Genomic DNA, 21,656 nt, shown 5'->3' on the forward strand with positions numbered 1-21,656 from the left:
AATTTCAAAACATCTTTGCGTGGTACATTTACTTTTTCTATTTTTGCTTTTCGGGCAGCTGCTGCACATTCGTCAGCTGTCTCGTTACCTACGATTCCGACATGGCTAGGTACCCAGCAGAATTTAATTTTGTAACCTCGTGTTTCGGCTGATGTTATACAATGTATTATTTTTCCCACTACAGGTTCTGTTGCATTTTTAGAGTGTAATGCTGTGATTAAGCTGAGGGAGTCAGTGTAGATTATACTCTTTTCAATATTGCATTTTATTATTTTTTCCACAGCTATGGATATGGCATAACTTTCTGCAGTGAACACTGATGCACAATTGGGCAACCTAACTGTTTTCTGGCGATTGTTTTCTACGACACCACTACCAACATATGAGGTAGTTTTAGAACCGTCGGTATAAAATGTATTGTGGTCTTTGTATTTTTCCTCTAATGTCAGGAATTCTTGTAATATGTGTTCGTGTGGAGTTTGTTGTTTGTCAAACTGTGTTAAAGTAAGGTCGCATACACAGGGAAATTTATACCAAGGGGGTAATGGATCAGGGCATTGTGCAATGTCGGGGAGTGTATCGAGTATTTTTATTTCTTCGCACATCTGTTCGAAGCGGAGGAGGAGGGGTCTGACTGCTTGCGGTTTGTTGTTGAACAGGGTTCTGGACGGGCACTTTGTTACTATGGGGTAGCAGAGGTGTGTTGGTAGCGAACGGATCTTAAGAATGTATGAACAAGTTAGCATGGTTCTTCTGTCCTCAAGAGATGGTTCGTTCGTTTCTACATACAGACTTCGCACAGGCGACGTCCTGTATGCCCCGGTCGAAAGACGCAGACCTAGGTTGTGGACTGGGTCTAGTCGTTTTAGGTATGAGGGTCTTGCGGAACCGTAGACTATGCAACCGTAGTCCAAGCTCGAACGTACAACTGAACGATAAATCTGCAGAAGGCATGTCCTGTCGGCTCCCCAGCGTTTACGTGACAGCACTTTGAGTATATTTAAAGATTGGGAGGCTTTCTTTTTAAGGGTGTTTATGTGGGGGAGGAAAGTAAGCTTTCTGTCGAAAGTAATGCCTAGAAAATTATGTTCGTGTTTTACTGGGAGAGCAATGTCATTGAGGTAAACTGTAGGGTCCACTTGCAAACCTCGTCTAAGTGAGAATAAAACGGCTATTGATTTCTGTGCAGAGAACCTGAAACCATTTCTATCTGCCCATGTCGCTAGTTTATTCACTGTTAATTGAATTTGTCTCTCACACGTTGATACATTAGAGGATGTACATGCTATTTGTAGGTCATCGACATAGACTGAATGCATGATGGTCGTTGGGATTATTTTTACTATGGAGTTCATTTTTACTATAAACAGCGTGGTACTCAAGATGCACCCCTGAGGGACACCATTCTCCTGAGTGAAACGTTTTGACAGAGTAGCACCGAGACGAACTTGGAAAGAACGGTCGGACAAAAACTCTTTCAAGCATTTTAACATTCTGCCGCGGATGCCAAGGTCTCCCAGGTCACGTAGGATTCCATACCTCCACGTCGTGTCATAAGCTTTTTCTAAATCAAAAAATACGGCAAGGCAGTGTTGTCTGCGTATAAATGCTTCTCGTACCGTATTTTCCAAGCGCACAAGATGATCAGTTGTTGAACATCCTTTTCTAAATCCACATTGGCGGGTGTCGAGAAGTTTGCGAGATTCAAGTGTAAACATGAGCCTGATATTTAGAACACTTTCAAACGATTTAGCGATACAACTCGTTAGTGCTATGGGCCTATAACTGCTTGGGGATGTTGGTGGCTTTCCATGTTTCAGTAACGGAACAATAATGGCTTTCTTCCAGGCCTGCGGTATTTCTCCTGACATCCATACCTTGTTAAAAAATTTTAAGAGTGCTTCAACTGAGGATTCAGAAAGATGGGCTAGCATTTGATAGTGTATTTCATCTGGGCCTGGTGCTGTACGTTTGCCGGAAGAGAGAACTGTGTTTATTTCTTGTAGTGTAAGGGGACTGTTGTATGATTCGTGAACGCTGCCAGTAGTAGGTAATTTCTGTCTTTCTGCTTGGCTTTTATACTTTAAAAATGATTCTGAATAATGTGATGAGCTAGATACCATGAAAAAATGTTCACCTAAAATGTCCGCTTGCTCTTGAATGCTTGTCTGGGTATTTGGGTCTGTAAGGAGAGGAACTGTAAACGGGGAGTACTTGCCATTTAATTTATTTACTTGTGCCCACATATCCTTGGATGTTATATGACTGTTTATAGAAGAGATGTAATGCTGCCATGAAGCTTTTTCAGCAGTACGACGCACATAGCGGGCTTTAGCTCTAGCCTTTTTGAAAATTAGGAGATTTTCTTGTGTGGGGTACCTGCGAAATATACTCCACGCCTTATTTTGTTTTTTCTTTGCCTCCCTGCAGTCTTTTGTCCACCACACTTTACAGTTCTGTCTCACAACTCCAGATGATTGAGGGATGGCTTGGCGTGCGGCGGCTAAAATACAAGAGGTAAATCTTTCATTTAACTCGTCGACATTAAAATCTTCGGCAAATAGTTTTCTCAAGTCGGCTTTCTCTTTAAAAAGCTTCCAGTCTGCTAAATGCAGCTTCCAACATCTTGGTTTGGTTTGAATTATAGATGGTGATGATGTTAGACTGATTGTTGTAGGTAGGTGATCACTTCCATGCGGATTATCTAAGACATCCCATTTAAAATCGCTAAGAACCGATGATGAGCAGAAAGATAAATCAATAAAACTCATTTTACCGGAGCTCGGGGAGCAGTAAGTGGGTTTTCCGGTGTTAAGTAAGCAGATATTATTGCACAGAATAAAGTCTTCTAAAATTTGGCCCCTCGTGTCAGTTTTTTCACTGCCCCAGAAAGAAGAGTGGGCGTTAAAATCGCCAACTACTACGCATGGATCTGGCAGTTGGCTGAAAAGGTCTTCGATATCATGGAGTGTTATTTTTAAGTGTGGCTCTATATAAATACTGCAAATTGTGATTGTTTTATACGTGATAAGTGTGGCAGCTACTGCTTCTAGCCGAGTTTTGAGCCTATGTTCACGAGCTGCAATATTGTTTTTAACTATGATGGCAACACCGCCCGAGAGCCTGCATGCCTGCTCTCGATCACGGCGGAAGACTTTGTATTTTTTAAGAATATTCACATGTAGAGGACTCAGGTTTGTTTCCTGCAGACATAAGGCCACAGGTGAATATGTTGCTAAAATGTCTTTTATGTCGCTTAAGTTATTAAGCAGTCCCCTGCAATTCCAGTTTATTACAAAAGCCATCTTAAGCTATATGAGTAAAATAGAGACTACGTTGTTTTTGGCCCCGTGATTCGGGGCTTGTCCTTTTTTGCACGCTCTAAGGAGTCCCGCCGTCTTGACGGCACAGGACTACCCTGTGTTGTCGTGTCCATCGCGTCTTCAGACACGCTGGATGACCGCGGACAACACACCGGAACGCTTGAAGTAGGCCTCCCCGTGTGAGAAGAGGCCTTGGGCCCCGCAGACCTGGAAGGTCGCGAAGCCTGCTTTGGGGGTGGTGGAGCAGCGCCAGCTGCAGCCACCGTGGGCGCGGATGGCTCCACACCAGGGTCACTACCCGTGACCTGGGCGGGTGCTGAAGCACGCTGTGACGCTGCGCCCTGTTGCGTCACAACGGAGTAAGTTGGGCTTTGGACCAATGAAAGCCGCTTTCTCGCCTCTCCGAATGTAATGTTCTCAGTGACTTTTAAGGTTACAATTTCTTTTTCTTTCTTCCATGTTGGGCAGGATCTTGAGTATGCTGGGTGGTTGCCCTCACAGTTTACGCAAAGGTTTGGTTCAGTTTGGCAGTTGTCAGTGGCATGTTCATTTGAAGCACATTTTGCGCAGGTGAGTCGGCCTCGGCAGCTCTGGGAGCTGTGGCCATATCTCTGGCAGTTATAACAGCGACGTGGGTTAGGTATGTACAGTCTGAGTTGCAGCTTTGTGTATCCTACTTCAACGGAGTCTGGAAGGGTGCTCAGCGCAAATGTCAAGACGATGTGCTTAGTTTGAATCTCTTTGTTGTCTCGCCTGATCTTGATTCGGTAAACGTTGATGACATTTTGGTCCTTGAGTCCTTCGAGCAATTCTTCTTCGGTCAGAAACTTGAGGTCATTATCTGAAATGACCCCACGAACTGTATTGAGTGAGCGGTGTGGTGAGATTGTGACAGGGACATCACCGAATGATGTAACAGCTGCTAGCTTTTCGCACTGGTGGTTGTACAGCACTTCTAAGAGGAGGTCACCATTTGGTAGCTTTTTGACTTTGTAGCCTGGACCTATTGTGTCTGTGAGAGTCTTTGTCACAAGGAACGGTGAGACTTGACGGGCAGTTTTTTCTGCTTGTTCAGAGTGAATGACATGAAAGCGGGGGAAGCTGTTTACATTTTTAGTGAAAAACTTGTTCGTCACATCGGTGCGCCCTCTCTTGGCGGGAGGGCGATCAGTTGCGGAAAGGGAAGAAGCCATAAAATTTATTTTATTGTTCGGTTATGGTACCAGCCACCCACCATGGAGTCCAACAAAGGGACGGGACAGGTGCCTAAAAAAAGCCCTGCCCACGCCAGCTGTATACCTTAACTATAACCTAATATGGCTCAACTCAGGGTAGTCAGCCACACAAGGTTAACCCTCGCCGCCGGGAAGTAAGGAAAAAACCAAGAAGAGAGTAGAGGACAGGAGAGTTGTAGGATAGATGACAGGAAAGTGAAAGATGGAGAGGAGGACAGGAAAAGGCGACTGCCGATTTCCCCCGGGTGGGTCAGCCCGGAGGTGCCGTCTATGGGAAGCGTGGGCCAAAGTGGTGTGTTGCCTCCGCCGAGGGGCCTTAAAGGTCCAAACACTCGGCATTGGCTCAACCACCAGGATCCCCTTTTCCCCAGACACGACGATGCCACGCACGGCTAAGCGTGGGTGCTCGGGGTCCGTGGTGTCGCACAAAACACACAAACACCTGCTTTAACAGGTGCCCCCTGCGGGGAGTGAGTAAACAATCAATGGAGAAATAATTAGACTACAAAAAAGCACTAGGTAAAACGCCGCAAGACAGAACACCTAACTTAAATATATGTATTTATAGAAACAAATCGCGGATTAATTTAATGGGAGGAAGAGAGAAATCTTGACCACTATTAGCAAAGTATTGATTTAATATGGTGGGAAGCCTGAAGCGAAGCATCTGCCTGCCATATTGAGGCCTGCCACTTTGTTGAGATTGACAGTACGCCAACCAAGCCACTTTCCAAAAGGCCCACCTTAACACTACAACACGCGAAACTTTAGTCAACTTTTATGCGGCATAAGCAACTGGGGCCATCATGCGCCAAACACATGGTCGTAATACGCAAAATGCGAGAGGATAGAGGAGAACCCTGGGGGACACTTCAACTTCGCCTTTATGTGTAGACGCACCAGCGTTCGTTTCTCGCATCTGCGGTTTCTTTTGCGCATCCTCGTTTATGCGCATGCGCACTGCTGCTCACTTAGTAATTCCTTAAGTAATTCCTCCTTCCTTAGTAATTTAGTAATTCCTCCACGTCTAAAAACTACTTCTGCTTAGGTGCTGATATGAAAAAATTGCAAACGCTCATTATCATAGGCTACAAGTCCCTCCATGCGTAACCTCTGTTGGAGAACCCAATAACATCACCTCGTATCGGTGGCAGAGGTGGCAAAATATCCAGGTGAAAAAGTATGGGGCACACTTAAGCTCCGCCTTAAAGGGGATCACGCGACGTCATAGGCTACCAGCCCCCATATAAAGCCTCACTTTAACGAAGCCGTACGAACGTGCCTGGGTGGCCTGAGGGTAACTTAAAGGGTCCTGGCAGGCTGATTGTGATATTACCCTCCCATATTGATTGATTGATTGATTGATTGAATGTCCTTTATTGAATGGGAAGGCTCATGGCCATGGATGGGGATAAAGGGGAGTAGACATAATCTTCATTGTTTATTTAGGTCGTCACATATGTAATGAGAAGCCCGAGTTGGCAGCTCCAGCCAAACGTAATGAGGGTGGCAGTTCCTGGCCCTTTGGGGCTGGGACGGTAGGTCAACGCCGCTTGCGGCGGGGGCTAGCCAGCCACCGAATTTTATTTGTTGTAGGCCGTCATTGCACCCGCCATTCCTTCGATTGTTGTTATTGTTGTGGCTGTAGGAAGAAAGAAAAGAAAATGCATGGGCCTGCTACTGGCTCTGTAGCTGAGACACCTCCGCTGCCTCGTGCAGACAGAAGAGATTTTACTGATTTATTTATAGGAAGGGAAAGGCGCGGTAACTGTCTCACTTGTTTTCTGTGGACACCGCAACCGCACCGCACGGGAAGGGAGGAAGGTGGGAGTGAAAGTGAAGAGAGAAAAAGAGGAGCCGTAGTGGAGGGCTACGGAGTAATTTCGACCACCTGGGATAGGGAAGAAATAAAAAAGAAGAGGGAGAGAGAGAGAGATGCGCGCCACAATAGACGTCGTCCACCACCACCGAAGCGGTAGCGGGTGCAATGACGGCCTACAACCGATAAACATTCAGTGGCAGGCTAGCCCCCGCCGCAAGCAGCGGTGACCTACCTGTCCCAGCCCCATCAAGGCCCCTGCTTCGGTGATGGACGATGGCTGTTGTTGCGCCGCGCATCTTTCTCTTCTTCTTTTTTCTTTTTTGTCTATTTTCTCTTCTGTCCGCACGAGGCAGCGGAGGTGACTCAGCTACAGAGCCAGTAGCAGGCCCGTGCATTATTTTTTACTTCATCCTACAGCCGCAACAACAGCCAAACGTAATGCCAGGCAACCATATGCGTCCAGTTAGTGCTTGACCATATCAGCTGCGAGCTATCATCTCAGTGCCATGCTCGAGGTTTTTTCGCCCTCAACGCAACGCTGACGACAAATTTTCGGTGAACTGGGTGTGTAACTCCGTCGCGGTAAAGAATTATCTTTTACAACTACGCAGCCCAACGGCGAATATGTACAACATGAGATATTTCTAGTAATATAAAAACTTCCAGCATATGTAAATGTTGAGGATATTATAGTCGAGTATTCTGAGTGGCTAAAGCACTTTACATGCTAATAATAGGCGCAAGCATGACGCCGATGCGCATATTTACCATTGATGTCTCCCATTCATGCGTCCAGCAGCAGCTCGTGGTAGCAGCGGTTGAAGATTGCTCACTTGCGACGACCGTGGGCTTCAGTCTCTGCCTTATTTCCTGCATCTCAGCCGCTCCGGTTAAGCGTAGTCTACTTTCGCTTGCCGCCCGATTTTCGAGCATTAGTAACTTTTTCTTCTCCACTTGAACGTGCGGCACAAATTCACAAGCAGGAGCCAGTTGTGTCGACACGCTTAATTTTCTTCAGCAGAGATCATCCCGTTACGTACCCACGTAATTCTGTCTCCTCCTCTTCTTCTTCTCCCTCCTCAACGGTAGGGTCCCGCAACTTTTCTCCTCACTGATTGCCTGTCAACTGGTTAAACGGCGATAGTTACCGAGAGGTGTCTCTGAACGCAACCTAGAGGTAATCACACACTCACAAAAGGCAAGAAACGATTACGGTGAATGTAATTGAATAGTGTTGCGGTTGTCATATGCTGTCACTTTATGGTTGTGGTTCACTGCTGATTTTGCGGCTATCAAGAATAAAAAACATCACATAATGCAACCTAAAGGGGAACACCTCCAGGAAAGATCTTGGTAGGTTAGTTTAACGTTGCGATCTAAAAAAATATTCAGAAAAAAGTTCCACTTCCAGGATTCGAACAGATATTTTATTCGCTCAGTGCTTATAGGCAAGTAGTTTCAATCCATTGCGCCACTGACGCAACTTTTTTTTTCTTTATTGCATAGTTGTACTCCGAGCAATTAAACCAGGTCGCATTCCACCGCAGCCACTGAAGCAACGATTACGACAGGCTTTAAATATGCTCTTATTAATTTTTACAATACTTTCGCTATATGTCGCCAGGTGACGCTTCTTAGAGGACCCTACCGTTGAGAGAACGGAATCACGCTACGTACCCATCTTTGGACTGGTCGCGATGTTCATATACGTAGGGCAGATCTAGAAGGACCCTAGATTAAAGCTACCAAATAATAAACTTCTCTTTAGCAATCCAGGCGCTATGAAGAATCATGAACCTCAGAAAAAAGAAATGCCTATCATGAAGAACAAAGATCGAAGAATAGTGAAAGTAATGTGCTAGTGCAGTCTGTTCCAGTCAGGACACTTTGTGCGTCACTTAAATTTAGTTATTTTGTGTATTGTGTCCTTCAAGTCGCAATCCATAATACTGTGATGCTGGTGAATATATAGATAGATAGATGTATTTATTGAAAGGAAAAGGCAGAGAAGTTGGCCGGAATAATTCAAATCTGGCCTGCTACTCTGCACTGGGGAAGGGGAAGGAGAGAAGAAAGAAGGTCATGATGGGTGACGATGTGGGAGAAGTCATATAAAATGCATATACAGACACAGTAGCTTGTTTTGCAAGCGCGAATCAAGTCCGCTGGCGCACAAAAAACGGCAAAGAGCACGCACTGCCTGGACACCCTTCTCCTTGTCCTGCCAAGCGCCCAGCAGCAGTTGCTCCGACAGAGGCCTCTTGTCTAAACGTTTCAAGGAAGCCGCTAGCACCCTTCTTTCGCGCATGCTGGTGAAAGTGCGACCATAGGTGCTTACGTTACGGTAGGTCTGACACTAAATTATTTAAAGTAAGTGGTGCGAATGAAATTGGCGGGCTCTTTGTAAACTCGGGCCAAATGTCTGGGAATTCACCAAACGTCCATAAGCAATGGGAAAAAGTGAAATCTACGGGAATAAAATTAGTTTTATGGGCCTTTATGGCGCATAAGCAAATGTGGCTATGATGCGCCAAACACAAGGCTACAGTGTCTGTTAAAAGCCCAGATGTTATATGAAATTTGAAATAATGGTTTTATACAGAAATCTAACAAGAAGAGAAAAATGAGCAAGTGCTTGTTCGCCGAAAACCAATGCAAGAGGAAATGGAATGTGTTCATTGCGAAATACAGTAAAATATACTTTCCCAAGTTTCTCAAGTCGTGGGGATATGATCAAAATGTGATTTGCTGTAAGCTCATCACCACACATTTCACACACTGGTTTGTCTTTTTTATTCAGCAGAAAAGTATGGGTGATGTGTGTGTGTCCTATACGTAGACGAAATAAAATGACTTCGATAAAACGTTCCTTATAGCGGCACGATTGCCATTATCCTGAATTGGGCTGTACAGAATTTAAACCATGGGCATCGTTATAGTGATGACATGTGCGTTCATCGTGGTTGTCCTGTTCCTCGCGGTGCTGTGGATGTACCTGGGATGACTGTGCCTCAGTAGGATCGCCTTCATTTTGGAGGTACTCGAAGCTGATCTTGAGGCCGATGTGAAGCCACAGAAAAATGTGCCACTAAGGACACGTGCCTCCCAATAAGAAATAATTCTTTCTCTCAGCTTCGTGTCACTAGGAGAAAATTGATAGCAGAAATTGATTGAATTGAGGAATTGTTGCACCTACAGGAGCTGTATACTGATATTAAATGCGCAAGGTATTCTAACGAACAGCACAATATAAAGAACGGGATTGGGTAGGAGGAGGAGGAAAGGCAGGGAGGTTAACCGGTAGAAGAAACCGGTTTGCTACCCTGCACTGGGGGAAGGGGGTGAGGGTATATAAAAGTGGTGGGTGAGAGAATGATGGGTGAAGTCAGTATAGTCACATCAATGCCATATGAAATCGCATCACGTTAGTCATATAACGTAAGGTAACACCAAAATCCCAGCCTATCGATCAGGCCAGTCCTTTTCATGAAGCGGAGCAGTGAAGGGATTGGGTAAAGGGCAGATACTTCCTTAGGGCCCAGTGACCCAAATGACTGTAGCGCACCAAGCGGCTGGGGCTACAAGCAAATCGCCTTTCGGTTAAAGGCGCGCAGTTTGAATGCTGAAATGCGCTGTACCATGGAGCGCAATTTGAATGTTAGCAAGCGCTGCCATACAGCCACGCCCTGCAGCGCATTTGAGTTTTGTACGGTTAGCCATTTTTTATATTTCTTTAGGGGAAGCAATACCGTTGCTGCTGACCAGCCGCCAGCGCCGTTGCGTCACAGCCTTTGTCAAACAGCAGTATTGCAAAAAAGACGCCAAGTGCTCTGCGATATAGACATTTATTTTGAGTCACAAACAAAACACAATTGCGACACCATCTGGTACATTAGCAAAATGGGAGAAAAACAAAGGTGTGATGCATGAGACGACGCGTGCATAGCAAGAAAGCGGCAAGAATGTTACACAAAGCAAGAAACATTACATAGGCACAAACAAAGCATGACATTTACAAAATATGGTAAATGAGACAAGGAAACAGGCATTATACAACAAAAAGTTAAGTAGCATTTCCTTCAGCAAGAAGTAACCTGTATTTTGTTACCCTGCATTCACCCAGATACAAAATATCTAACAAGGTAGCCTGCTACATTGTATACAACGGAGTCCTCTATAATATGTGAGTGATCATCTGCAGCAAGGTCTGAAATACGTCGTAAACATGAGAAGTCTCCTGCAGGTGCCTGCACAACATTATCAACCACAGATGATGGCCTGCTAGCTGAGAATGATGACAAATCAAGCAGAAGCTCAGATTTGTCATCCTCAACTTTTGCGAGTTGTGAAACTTAACACTTTCTGAATAAAATGTGCTTTAATCCTGAATTGAACTGATACACATTTGGATTAAAATTGCAGCCTTGCTTTTGCCTGATCTGTCCAAATATATTCTCGAGTGGATCCTGCTGGAGGCGACGAGTCCAGTAAATGAAGTCGTAATTTTCAGAAAGATTGATCCAGAGGAGCAAAACAGTCTTTATAGTAATCTGCCAGCTGACGACAGTTTGTGGTTGATGTCTGGCAGCGAAGTTCTATGTTTTTAACCACTGAAGTTGATCTTCAAGAAACTGAACTCAAGATTACCCTACTTGAGGGCATGTCGATACTTCTGGGAAGCTTTTTTGGGGGCTTGACCTAATTAGTAGGTCAAAAAGCTTATCTATCCGCTCACAAAACTGAGCCGTTGGCACTGCTTCTGCAGAAAGCTCTTCAGTATATACCAATGCCAAGCTCACGACAATGGCAGAGGCACTCAAGACTTTGGCTGCTCTGCTCACTTTCATGTTTGAAAAAGGCTTTTGATATATGTGGCACTCAGTCAGCTTTGGGGCCAAAAGTAAGCACAGTTCATGGGAAGATTTGTACAGGCGTTCTATGTAATATGAGTGAGCAGTTTCACTTCCAATTAACAACTTGTGATCTTGCACATTCTTTCGAGTTGTTTTTATGAGGTGTGGCACAGCAAAAACAAAATATTTGCTCACCCTTGCTTACAAAAAAGGCTTGGCAATAGTCACACCAAGCTGATGTTTGATGCTCCCTGATCACAAATTACTGTTTTTGCAGTGATTTTAGCAATTTCCTTAAGTTCGTCAATAAGCGAAGAGAGCAATTTACAAACTACTGATGCTGGCGTTGATGTGTGCCCGATTGTAAAAGCTAATGGTTGAAACCACCTCTTTGAAATACCGGAAACAAGAACCACCAAAGCTCCATCAGCTACAGTTGATGATAGCATGTTTTCATCATCAACAAGGCCATAAACCAGATACTGACTTAGATCATATGCGAGGTACTTTTTCAATGATATTTCATTGAATATAAGTGCGCAAGCTCTGTTTCGTTTGTTCCAAGCGTGAGTATACTTGCTGAAAGCAACTGTATAACACCAGGAATCACGCCTGTTAGTATGTTGATGTTAGCCAGCCAGCGTCTCAGGGAACGCTGCGTCGGCAATGCGAATATTGGCGCCAAAAATCTATAGGCCCTCTGCCCACAGAAGTGTTGGGGGAAAGCAAACTTCTTAAGCCTCAAAGGAAAGAGTGCCTTTCCCCCTTTGCTTCGATCACACATGTGCACGGAGAAAATTGAAAACGTCATCTGTTATAAACGGGCGGATGACATCTAGTGCGCTGGAAATGGGCGGTGGCAATTTATGTTGCTATTTGCCCAACCTTGCAATGGTCTTGCGGCAGCTCTTCACCTTTTCCTGCAGTCTTTGTATGGTTGCTGCAGTCCAAGCCTTTAAATGCTGCAGTTCATTGGTGCTTGAGGCCATTATAGGATCGCAACCAAGATCTGTAAGAATAAAAAAAATAGGTTAACTATAATGTGACTTTTCACAATGTCCACTTCATTGTATTGTAACCAAGCACTGCATGAAAAAAAAAGCACTCTTAAATACTTTCCATCTCATCTCTTCGTGCATTTCTCTTCCAGTTATAAAAATGTACTTCCTGTGGAGATACCTCTTGAGCATGAGGACAACGTGGCTACGATACAACAAAATTTGATTTCATGTGAAAAACAAAACCTTGCATGACCTCATTGTCATTTTTTGGTGTTTCTGTATTTTGAAAGACACTAAATGAAATGCACGTGGCAGTCAAGTGCTACAAGACTGCACATGCTGCGCCTACACTTCTAGCCTCCACTACCTCATGCTTCATGCTGCACGGTGGTATGAAAGTCTCTCCTTTGCTTCCCCTTCCCTATTTCGTGCTGCACTTTTACTCTAATTTCTGAACGGACCTCGCATGCCGCTCCGCCTCCTTTCCATATTGTAGACAGATTTAATTTTTTTTCTTACGCGCTGCATGCTTTCCCTCATGGCTTCGAGGCCTCAGTATAGTAGGCTTCTGAATGCTGCTAGGCCTGGTGGTAAATCCACAAAAAAATGTTATATTTATTTTATGATTTAATGTTTTCAAATACACAAACAATTTGCCTCGAAATTCTAGGTAGTTCGCGGGCAGCGATGCCATATCGTGGGAGTCATCTGCCACAGCTATGCACATTTTACTATAAGCGATTTTACTATAAGTCCCTGGAGAAAGATTTGATGTTGGGAAAGGTTGAGGGTCGCCGGAGAAGGGGTAGGCAGCGAACGCGATGGTTAGATGGCATCCTCGAGGCAATGCAGATGAAGTTATGTGATGTTAGGAAGATAGTGAGAGACCAGAACGGTGGCGTGACATGGTCCATAGGGTCACGAAGAGTCGGACACGACTGAACGACTGAACTAAACTGAAATTTTAGAATATACTGTAGCCTCCAACTCAGGTCAACCACATCAAAAGGACCGCACAAAAAAAAAAAACAAATTCAAGAAAATAACTGCCATACAGGCTGACGTGACTCGCTATGCTTGAGATGCATGCATCACAGATGAGTGTAGCATTACCTCGCCATCTTCGAAATGCTCAGCCTCCTATAGGACAGCAGTAGCTTTCACTACTCATTTGCAGCTACCAACTCTTCTCACATTATGCTGTGTGGTTTCTTTACTGCACTCATTTCAGTCGGTGCTTCCTCCTTTTATACAACTCAAACTGAGGACTTGTTTCTTTACACACTCACAGCCACCTTCATAGCATAACACTATGCCTCAAGCTGTTTAGAAAAGCCAACTTGTCTTACTTAGCCTATGAGGCTAGTCGAAAATGTCACATTACTACCCTGGACAGCTCTCGACGAAAACAGTAAGCAAATGAAACAAGAAGTGCCGCTATAACGCAAGTGCCTTTGTAAAATACATTTTCATGTCTCCCGCACATTTAACTTAGTTGGCTGCTTTCTATCATAAAATTTTGCGATGTCCTACAGCAGAAAATGAGGGACTCGTTGATTTCCACCTGTTAAAGGATCGACAACACCAACCTCACAATAAACACTGATTTCCAGTCACTTTATATTTGTGGTTTTGTTTTGAGTATGCCGCAATATGCTGTAAATGGTTGCACACGTGACCAGCTGCCCCATCACACTGCTTCAGTGGTTAGGCCACTTAATGACTGAGCTTGAGCATGCGAGCACACTCCCTACAAAGGGGGCTGCATTTTAATTAAGGCAAAATGTTAGGCACTTATGTGCAGCGTGATGCTTTGAGTCATCAAACTCTGTATAATGAAACCGATCGTTCCAAGCCCTCCTTGCTTGTAATGCCTCGGTAAGGCATCTTCTGTCATCTCTTGTCAATTGCAAATATAACTGCAAATTACATTGTTGCTACGCCCCCTTTTTGATCGATGCATATAGTTTCATTTATATGTAAAATATTCATACTATCAAGTTCCTGTGTAGATAAAGTGATTGTGGTTGCACCACTATTTTACACAAGCATATCCGATGAAATGTAAAGAAACCTTTCCAATTAGTTGTTTCGCAGGAACAGTATGAAGTTCGTGCTGCTAATTTGCGCCTTCGCTGCAGATCTAGAAAATGTGGAATATGTGTGAACATGTGAAGTTGAGCAAATGTGCTCACATACGCAATAGTTGAAATATGTACACATTGAGGTTTACCTATACACAAACCATACTTGCCGATCTCTAGAGGGTTTAAGAAACTGCTCTTTCAGAAATATTTAAGTGCAAGAAATCCACTTAGATACCATGTGAGTACTGCAGTGAAATTTCGAAGGTTTTCTTGCAACTCAATTTAAAAACTGTTTACAATGTGTTCCTTAAAACGGCGCACAACCGATTAGGGCAACAGGTTTCCGCGCGCAAACATCCCCTGTGACCAGAGCTTGCCACGTGTGGCAACTCATTGGATAGCCTGCAAGTGACGCTGACAGAATGGAACGTGATGGGGTGCCCTTACGGCTTGGTTTTTTTTTTAGTTTCTTTTTTTTTTTTTTGCTTTTCGACATGCTTTGATTTAGATGGAGGGAGGGGGGGGGAGTAGTACGACGAGTATTTTTGATTTAAGATATATTCGGAGTTAACATAGCTAGCTTAAAGATATTTTTGCTTCCTGCGCAGCACTGATGTACATAGTGCTTATGCACTTTATTAATTTTTATATGTAGCTTTATATGCTCCCTTAAACATCAATGCGCGAAGAGCGAATTAATTTTCCATATGACGTCACACAAAATCGCGAGCGCTCAGGTAAAAAAATATTAAAAGTAAATTTTAGCCAACTATGTCAGTTCTGCATTGCTCCTATGCATAGCTTATTAAAGCCACTATGCCAAGACAGTGTTATCGATGCTGCTAAAGAGTGCTAGGGAAAATGCAACTAAGCAGCTATAAACAAATCGCATACTAACTAGCACAGCATCCATATTGAAAGGTCGTACCCCCTTCATACCAGCCAAGAGTGCTGCTGCTTGTGGAAACGGTGCACTGGTCATCCATCACGTGTGCTGTGCTCTGGTCCATAGGTGCACTCAACTCTGTTCGAAGGGCAAAGAATATGCAACTGGCGCGAGATTTTAGTTTGTAGCTACTGCACCGTGCAAAACGAAAGCTGGGAGAGCGGCAATTGTGGACCACAATAAAGATGATTTCATTTGTAAATCAATATTATAAAACGCGCAAGACTCGCCTGGAAAAGGAGGTTTAAGAGGCCTGTCAACTGTACTATTGCATTTAGTAAAATGGAAACAGCCAGTGCTGCAACATTATGGGACTTAAGAGTACTGAACACATTTAAACAGATCAAGCACTCTCAAGCACAGTCTCCTTGTGGAGAGATCGCACCCCTTTCAGCTAAGCCAAGAGTGTTGCTACTTGTGGGAATGGTACACCCGTCATCCATCACATGTGCTGTGCTCAGGTTGCCCGTCACCGGCAGAAGTAACAGCATTAGACAAAGCAAGGAAGATAACATAAATTTGAGAACAAATTCTTTCCAATGCAAATCATTGGCTGACTTCGCCAAAAGGTCACGTCTGCCACTGTACGAGACCTAAGCTGCTGAACTGCATAAATGAAAGCATTTGATTACTACGCCGTTTAATATATAAGCTATAAATATTTCACAACTGGATCAATGGTCCCCACTACCGACTCGGGTAGCGATTTCACATTTAGGATATTGTTACGTTAACTTAATTTCGAAAGAATTGAGAAAGGTTCTCAAAATTCTCCGTATTTATTGCAGTCTTCTTAGTACTTATTTTCTGACAAAAATGTAACCGAGATCTTTCAAGGTACTCGCAACCATGATGCAAAATAGGTCAGATAAGCTATGCGCGCCTCTTCGTAGCTTGAGATATTGCAGGCTGTTAAAACCACGTAAACATTTTAACCTTAGCAAGGTACGTTACCAAGTAGTCTAAAGAAGATATTTGGGTGAGTTTATACAAATTTAGCACAAGAGCGCAAAAGCATGTAGACGCAGACACATGGATAGACGTAACAAGCACTTTTGTCCATCTATGCCTCTGTACATATTTACATTGCGCTCTTGTAAGTGATGTATGTTATCACGTGAACAATTTGGTAGGATTTGACATTCGCTCCTATTTATATCCCTAAACGATCAGCAAAATTTATTTCACACCCAAATGAGCACACTGCTCAGGTTGATGAATAGTTACGTCACTGCGAAATGCAGGATTTCTGTGCATTAGGTAAATCAGAAGAAAACACTAGCCGAAAACAAAGAACATAAAACCTGTTGTCCCTTGAGATGTGGAAGAACTTTACTTCAGGACTCCTCCTCCGTGTGCTCTTGTTGCAGCACCACACCACACAGCAACATGAGCCGTAGCCTTACTCCACCCGAAAAATAACATGAGTATCTGTCATTCGCATCTCTCTTATGCCGGAACTGTGTAAACAGGCGGAACGTTGAGAGGGGAAAAGAAATTACGGAAAGGGTCAACAGGGCCAATGTGCGTTTCTGTACCTCACCTGCTGAACTTTGCTGCCCCACTAAGGCTACACAAAATCACGAAGTTGCACCTACCAGCGTTTTTCAAGCAATATTCCATCCCTAACCGTTCTTTTCTTTCCAAAATGCATCGCCAATGACTACACCTCTTGCCCGAGAAAGCAACAACCGGCTGACCACAATGAAACACTAGCGAGGCGTTAATAGTGCTATAACAATAAAGAACAACTGCGCTGACGCAATGAGTCATTTCGGAAGCGCACTACGAGATGCATTTATTGGCTCATCGTTCGTGGTTTTCAAGCTTGTACATGCATATTCTTAGCATTTTTCCCTGGCTATTTAGAAAAGTGCATTTTTTTTTTGTCACCGTAAGCGTGTAAAACGCGCGTTTTATTTAGCCCAGACTAGTCATCGGCGTACAACCTTCTAGTTTTTCAATGTTTAGCGCGTGACCTTTTTCCACGCGTTATAAAATTACTGCCACATTCGCCAAAACGGTTTCCAGGTAGAAATTTCCGGAGTCCTCCACTGCGGCGTCTCTCATAGCCTGAGTTGCTTTGGGAAGTTAAATCACACAAACCACCTCTTTTCCCACTTGACATTTTACCCGAGCAACAAATATTTCCAGGACGTACTGTGTATTGGTGAGGACCACATAGAAACGCACGTAGTTTAAAGCTCAACGCGGAGCTAAGCAAAGCTGTTCTCTAGGAACTAACCGCGTCACGATAGGGTCTTTCGACCGACGAGCACTTGACATGGTTCATATGTTACTAATGACGCGCAGGCCGTCGTGCTGAGCTAAATTGAAATATAGCACAGTTCAACAAGGATAAAAACTTTTTACTTAGTTCTTGTCCTGTTAAACTCAACGCGAAGCTATAAGCGATGTTAAGCGCTGCTCTGATTGCGCCACTCGAGGGCTATCATCGATCGGCGAGCATGTGATTTAGGTTTCACATCTAAGGAAGCACCGGCCGGCAAGCAGAACTAAACTGTTTGCGATACAACGCAGCATGACAAGAACAGAATTTTCACCGCGCTGCAAAACTCGACGTGAAACTACGCAAAGCTAACTGCTGGGCTAGCCGAGTCATGCGTGGGTGCACCAACCAAACAGCACGTGATTTTGACTGGCCCTTTACATGGGCATTTAAGATGCCGGCCGGCAAGCAGAGCTAAACTGTTCCCAATGCAGCCCAGTATGCCAAGAACAAAATATTTAGCATCTGGAGGCATCGCAGAACAAAGCGTCAATCATTGCCGGCGTGAACGCTAGATGCAAGAGGAACCGGTCTCTGCATACTAAGAGAGTTCAGCTCTATGCATACTAAGAGAGTTCAGCTCTATGCATACTAAGAGAGTTCAGCTCTATGCATACTAAGAGAGTTCAGCTCTAGCTCTATGCATACTAAGAGAGTTCAGCTCTTTGCATACTAAGAGAGTTCAGCTCTTTGCATACTAAGAGAGTTCAGCTCTTTGCATACTAAGAGAGTTCAGCTCTTTGCATACTAAGAGAGTTCAGCTCTTTGCATACTAAGAGAGTTCAGCTCTAATGCATACTAAGAGAGTTCAGCTCTAATGCATACTAAGAGAGTTCAGCTCTAATGCATACTAAGAGAGTTCAGCTCTAATGCATACTAAGAGAGTTCAGCTCTAATGCATACTAAGAGAGTTCAGCTCTATGCATACTAAGAGAGTTCAGCTCTATGCATACTAAGAGAGTTCACTCTAATGCATACTAAGAGAGTTCAGCTCTAATGCATACTAAGAGAGTTCAGCTCTAATGCATACTAAGAGAGTTCAGCTCTAATGCATACTAAGAGAGTTCAGCTCTAATGCATACAAAGAGAGTTCAGCTCTAATGCATACAAAGAGAATTCAGCTCTAATGCATACAAAGAGAATTCAGCTCTAATGCATACTAAGAGAATTCAGCTCTAATGCATACTAAGAGAGTTCAGCTCTAATGCATACTACGAGAGTTCAGCTCTAATGCATACTAAGAGAGTTCAGCTCTAATGCATACTAAGAGAGTTCAGCTCTAATGCATACTAAGAGAGTTCAGCTCTAATGCATACTAAGAGAGTTCAGCTCTAATGCATACTAAGAGAGTTCAGCTCTAATGCATACTAAGAGAGTTCAGCTCTAATGCATACTAAGAGAGTTCAGCTCTAATGCATACTAAGAGAGTTCAGCTCTAATGCATACTAAGAGAGTTCAGCTCTAATGCATACTAAGAGAGTTCAGCTCTATGCATACTAAGAGAGTTCAGCTCTATGCATACTAAGAGAGTTCAGCTCTATGCATACTAAGAGAGTTCAGCTCTATGCATACTAAGAGAGTTCAGCTCTATGCATACTAAGAGAGTTCAGCTCTATGCATACTAAGAGAGTTCAGCTCTATGCATACTAAGAGAGTTCAGCTTGGCGAGCTCACCATGTCCCTGTCCCTGCGTGGGCCACTGATTCTTCGGGCTGGGTACTTCGTGTCATTCTGGTTCCGCTTGCAATCCACGAAGGGTCCCAGTTCGCTAACACTGGTTTCACGGTGTGACAAAGTGGTTGAAGCTCTTTTTACAACTTCAGCTCTACTTTCCTCATGAAAAACTGCCAAGAATGGGATGTAAAAGTGCGATTAGAGGGAAAGCATAAAACGCGATCGAAATAACAAATTCTGAGTTGGGAAATGCCTCTTGCCGCACTAGTTCAGAAGTTACGAAATAGGTGTTGAATCTCCCTGTAAAAATCAATTCTCTGTGTACACCAATCCCACGTTTATGATCATTTACTGTTTACTACAACCTAGAGCCCGACAGCGAAAGATGTGCTCTAGATGCTGCTTCTCTGAAGCATCGGGATTTGAGTTCATTGAAGTGAACTCGAAGCCTTCATAGTTTCCAAAAATATCGGGAAGTTATTTTGGCTTGCCATTACATATTCTGCTGGAATGTAAAAAGGCAAACCATGTACCTTAAGCCGGAGGATGAAATAATGTAGTTGAAATCTTTTCTACAATTCCGCGACTAATTTTATCGGATGTTCTTTCTAATCAAATGGCTAGTAATGTGCGCAGGAGTCGGTGGAGCGGGGCTTATTCAGGTTTTTCGGATTGTACATGCCGTGCCTTTTGCAGTATGTCTGCCAGTTCATATACTTCCAATGCTGCCAGCTCAAGTGCCTAGCTCGATGTAACAATTGTCTAATTAGGACGGTTTATTGATGTTCGATGCCATTGAAGAGAACATTCTCTTTAGCATGAATGTAGCCCTCTGTGCGACAAGCTTTCTGGGTCATTCTTCCGTCAAAGCCGTTGCTAAGAAAATTTTATCTTTTTTTTTTCTAAGTGGCTCTGAAACTACAGAAATGTCTTGCATTTTTTGCATCGTCATTTCTTGTCGTACAGTGTTTGTAATCATTTTTGTAAATATCTAAATTAGTAAACTAGGCATATTAGGTGGTGTTCGGATAAAATTGCTCGAAATGACTGTTGTAGCTGTACGCTGTTGCATTACGTACTGTATTTCCGCCATTTTATACAATTCACGGCCTTAGCCTTCCCTTTTATGAAATAGTTTGTGCCCGTGCTCACCGCAGTGCTCGAAGCAAGTGCTATAATTGTCGAACTGAATATACTATCTGCGTTTTGTGCAGAAGAAGTATTTATTTTTACAAACCTTGGTTACACCCCCTGCACGTAAAGTAATTGTTTCGATTCAGTAAGAGAAAATTTGTAATCTGTCCCTGCATCTCTGTGCTTTTTTTGTTCTATGAAAGGTGGCAAGTAGAGAGGCTATTAAAGCTGTTCTCAGAGGCAGCAGTTATCAGCCTCCCAGTTTGATAAATAATGCCACATTCTCTGTAATCTTATAAAGATGCTAGTAACATTTTACAAGCTTATATGAACTTATGCAAGTAAAATGCATTTTTCACGTTTGTCAATAAAATACTTGTGAAGCGTGACAACAAGTTAATGTCTTTATTGTTTTTTGTTTTTTTTGCTGCGTTGCTTGTTGGCCGCTCTTCGCAAACATTTTTGCCTGGATGATGAGTTGTGTTCTATGCCGCTTAAGCAACTGATGCTATCATGCACAAAACGCATGGTAGAATAAATTCACTTTGTAGGAAGTCTCCAGAATATGGGTAAAATTTATTTAACAAGCTTAACTTTTTTTAAAAGTGGAAAATGCATTATGTATTCGCATATGCATTTTCTCGGCTTTTAAGCAAAAATGAAAAAGAATGCATCATTTTTATTGTTTTTCCTTCAGGACCAATAAACGGGGCATTAGATAAGTGGGAGCAAAAATAAATAGAATCAAAAACAAAATGAACATTTGAAATATAGCAGGGAAGAAGGCAAAAAGAGCATTATAAAACGAAAGAATCAACAATCATAGATGTATCGTAGCCATCGCGCTTTATTAAGAATAGGAAAACGGGGAAATGTTTTGCATACAAAGATTCAAAAATATGGAAAAAAAATACAACACGTGCAGATGTGTACTCAAAAGTGCGACTAAGAAACAGAATATAAGATAAAAGGGTGCTTTAAATTTATTTGGATCGCGCTCCTTTACAATCGCCTCAGGAAGTCCGTTCCGCTGTTCAATGGAGGATGGCAAGAAGGATTTATGAAAGGTATTGCTGGAGCCATGTAAACGCTGTAGGCTCAGACTTAAAAAGGGCTTGTGGAAAAGGCAGATTTTGGCAATTGTTCGCCGAGAAGACAGTGGCGGCATGTCAAGCGATGATTTTATGCAGAAACACTGGTCCTACAGTCCTGACATGAAGTAATAAATCGGGCCGCGTGACTTTATTCTAATTCTAATGCGTCAATTAGGTATGACTGGTGTCGATTCCAA

The sequence above is a fragment of the Amblyomma maculatum genome, chromosome 9 (genome assembly GCF_055883805.1).
Source record: "Amblyomma maculatum isolate TAMU_Amacu chromosome 9, ASM5588380v1, whole genome shotgun sequence".
Classification (NCBI taxonomy): domain Eukaryota; kingdom Metazoa; phylum Arthropoda; class Arachnida; order Ixodida; family Ixodidae; genus Amblyomma; species Amblyomma maculatum.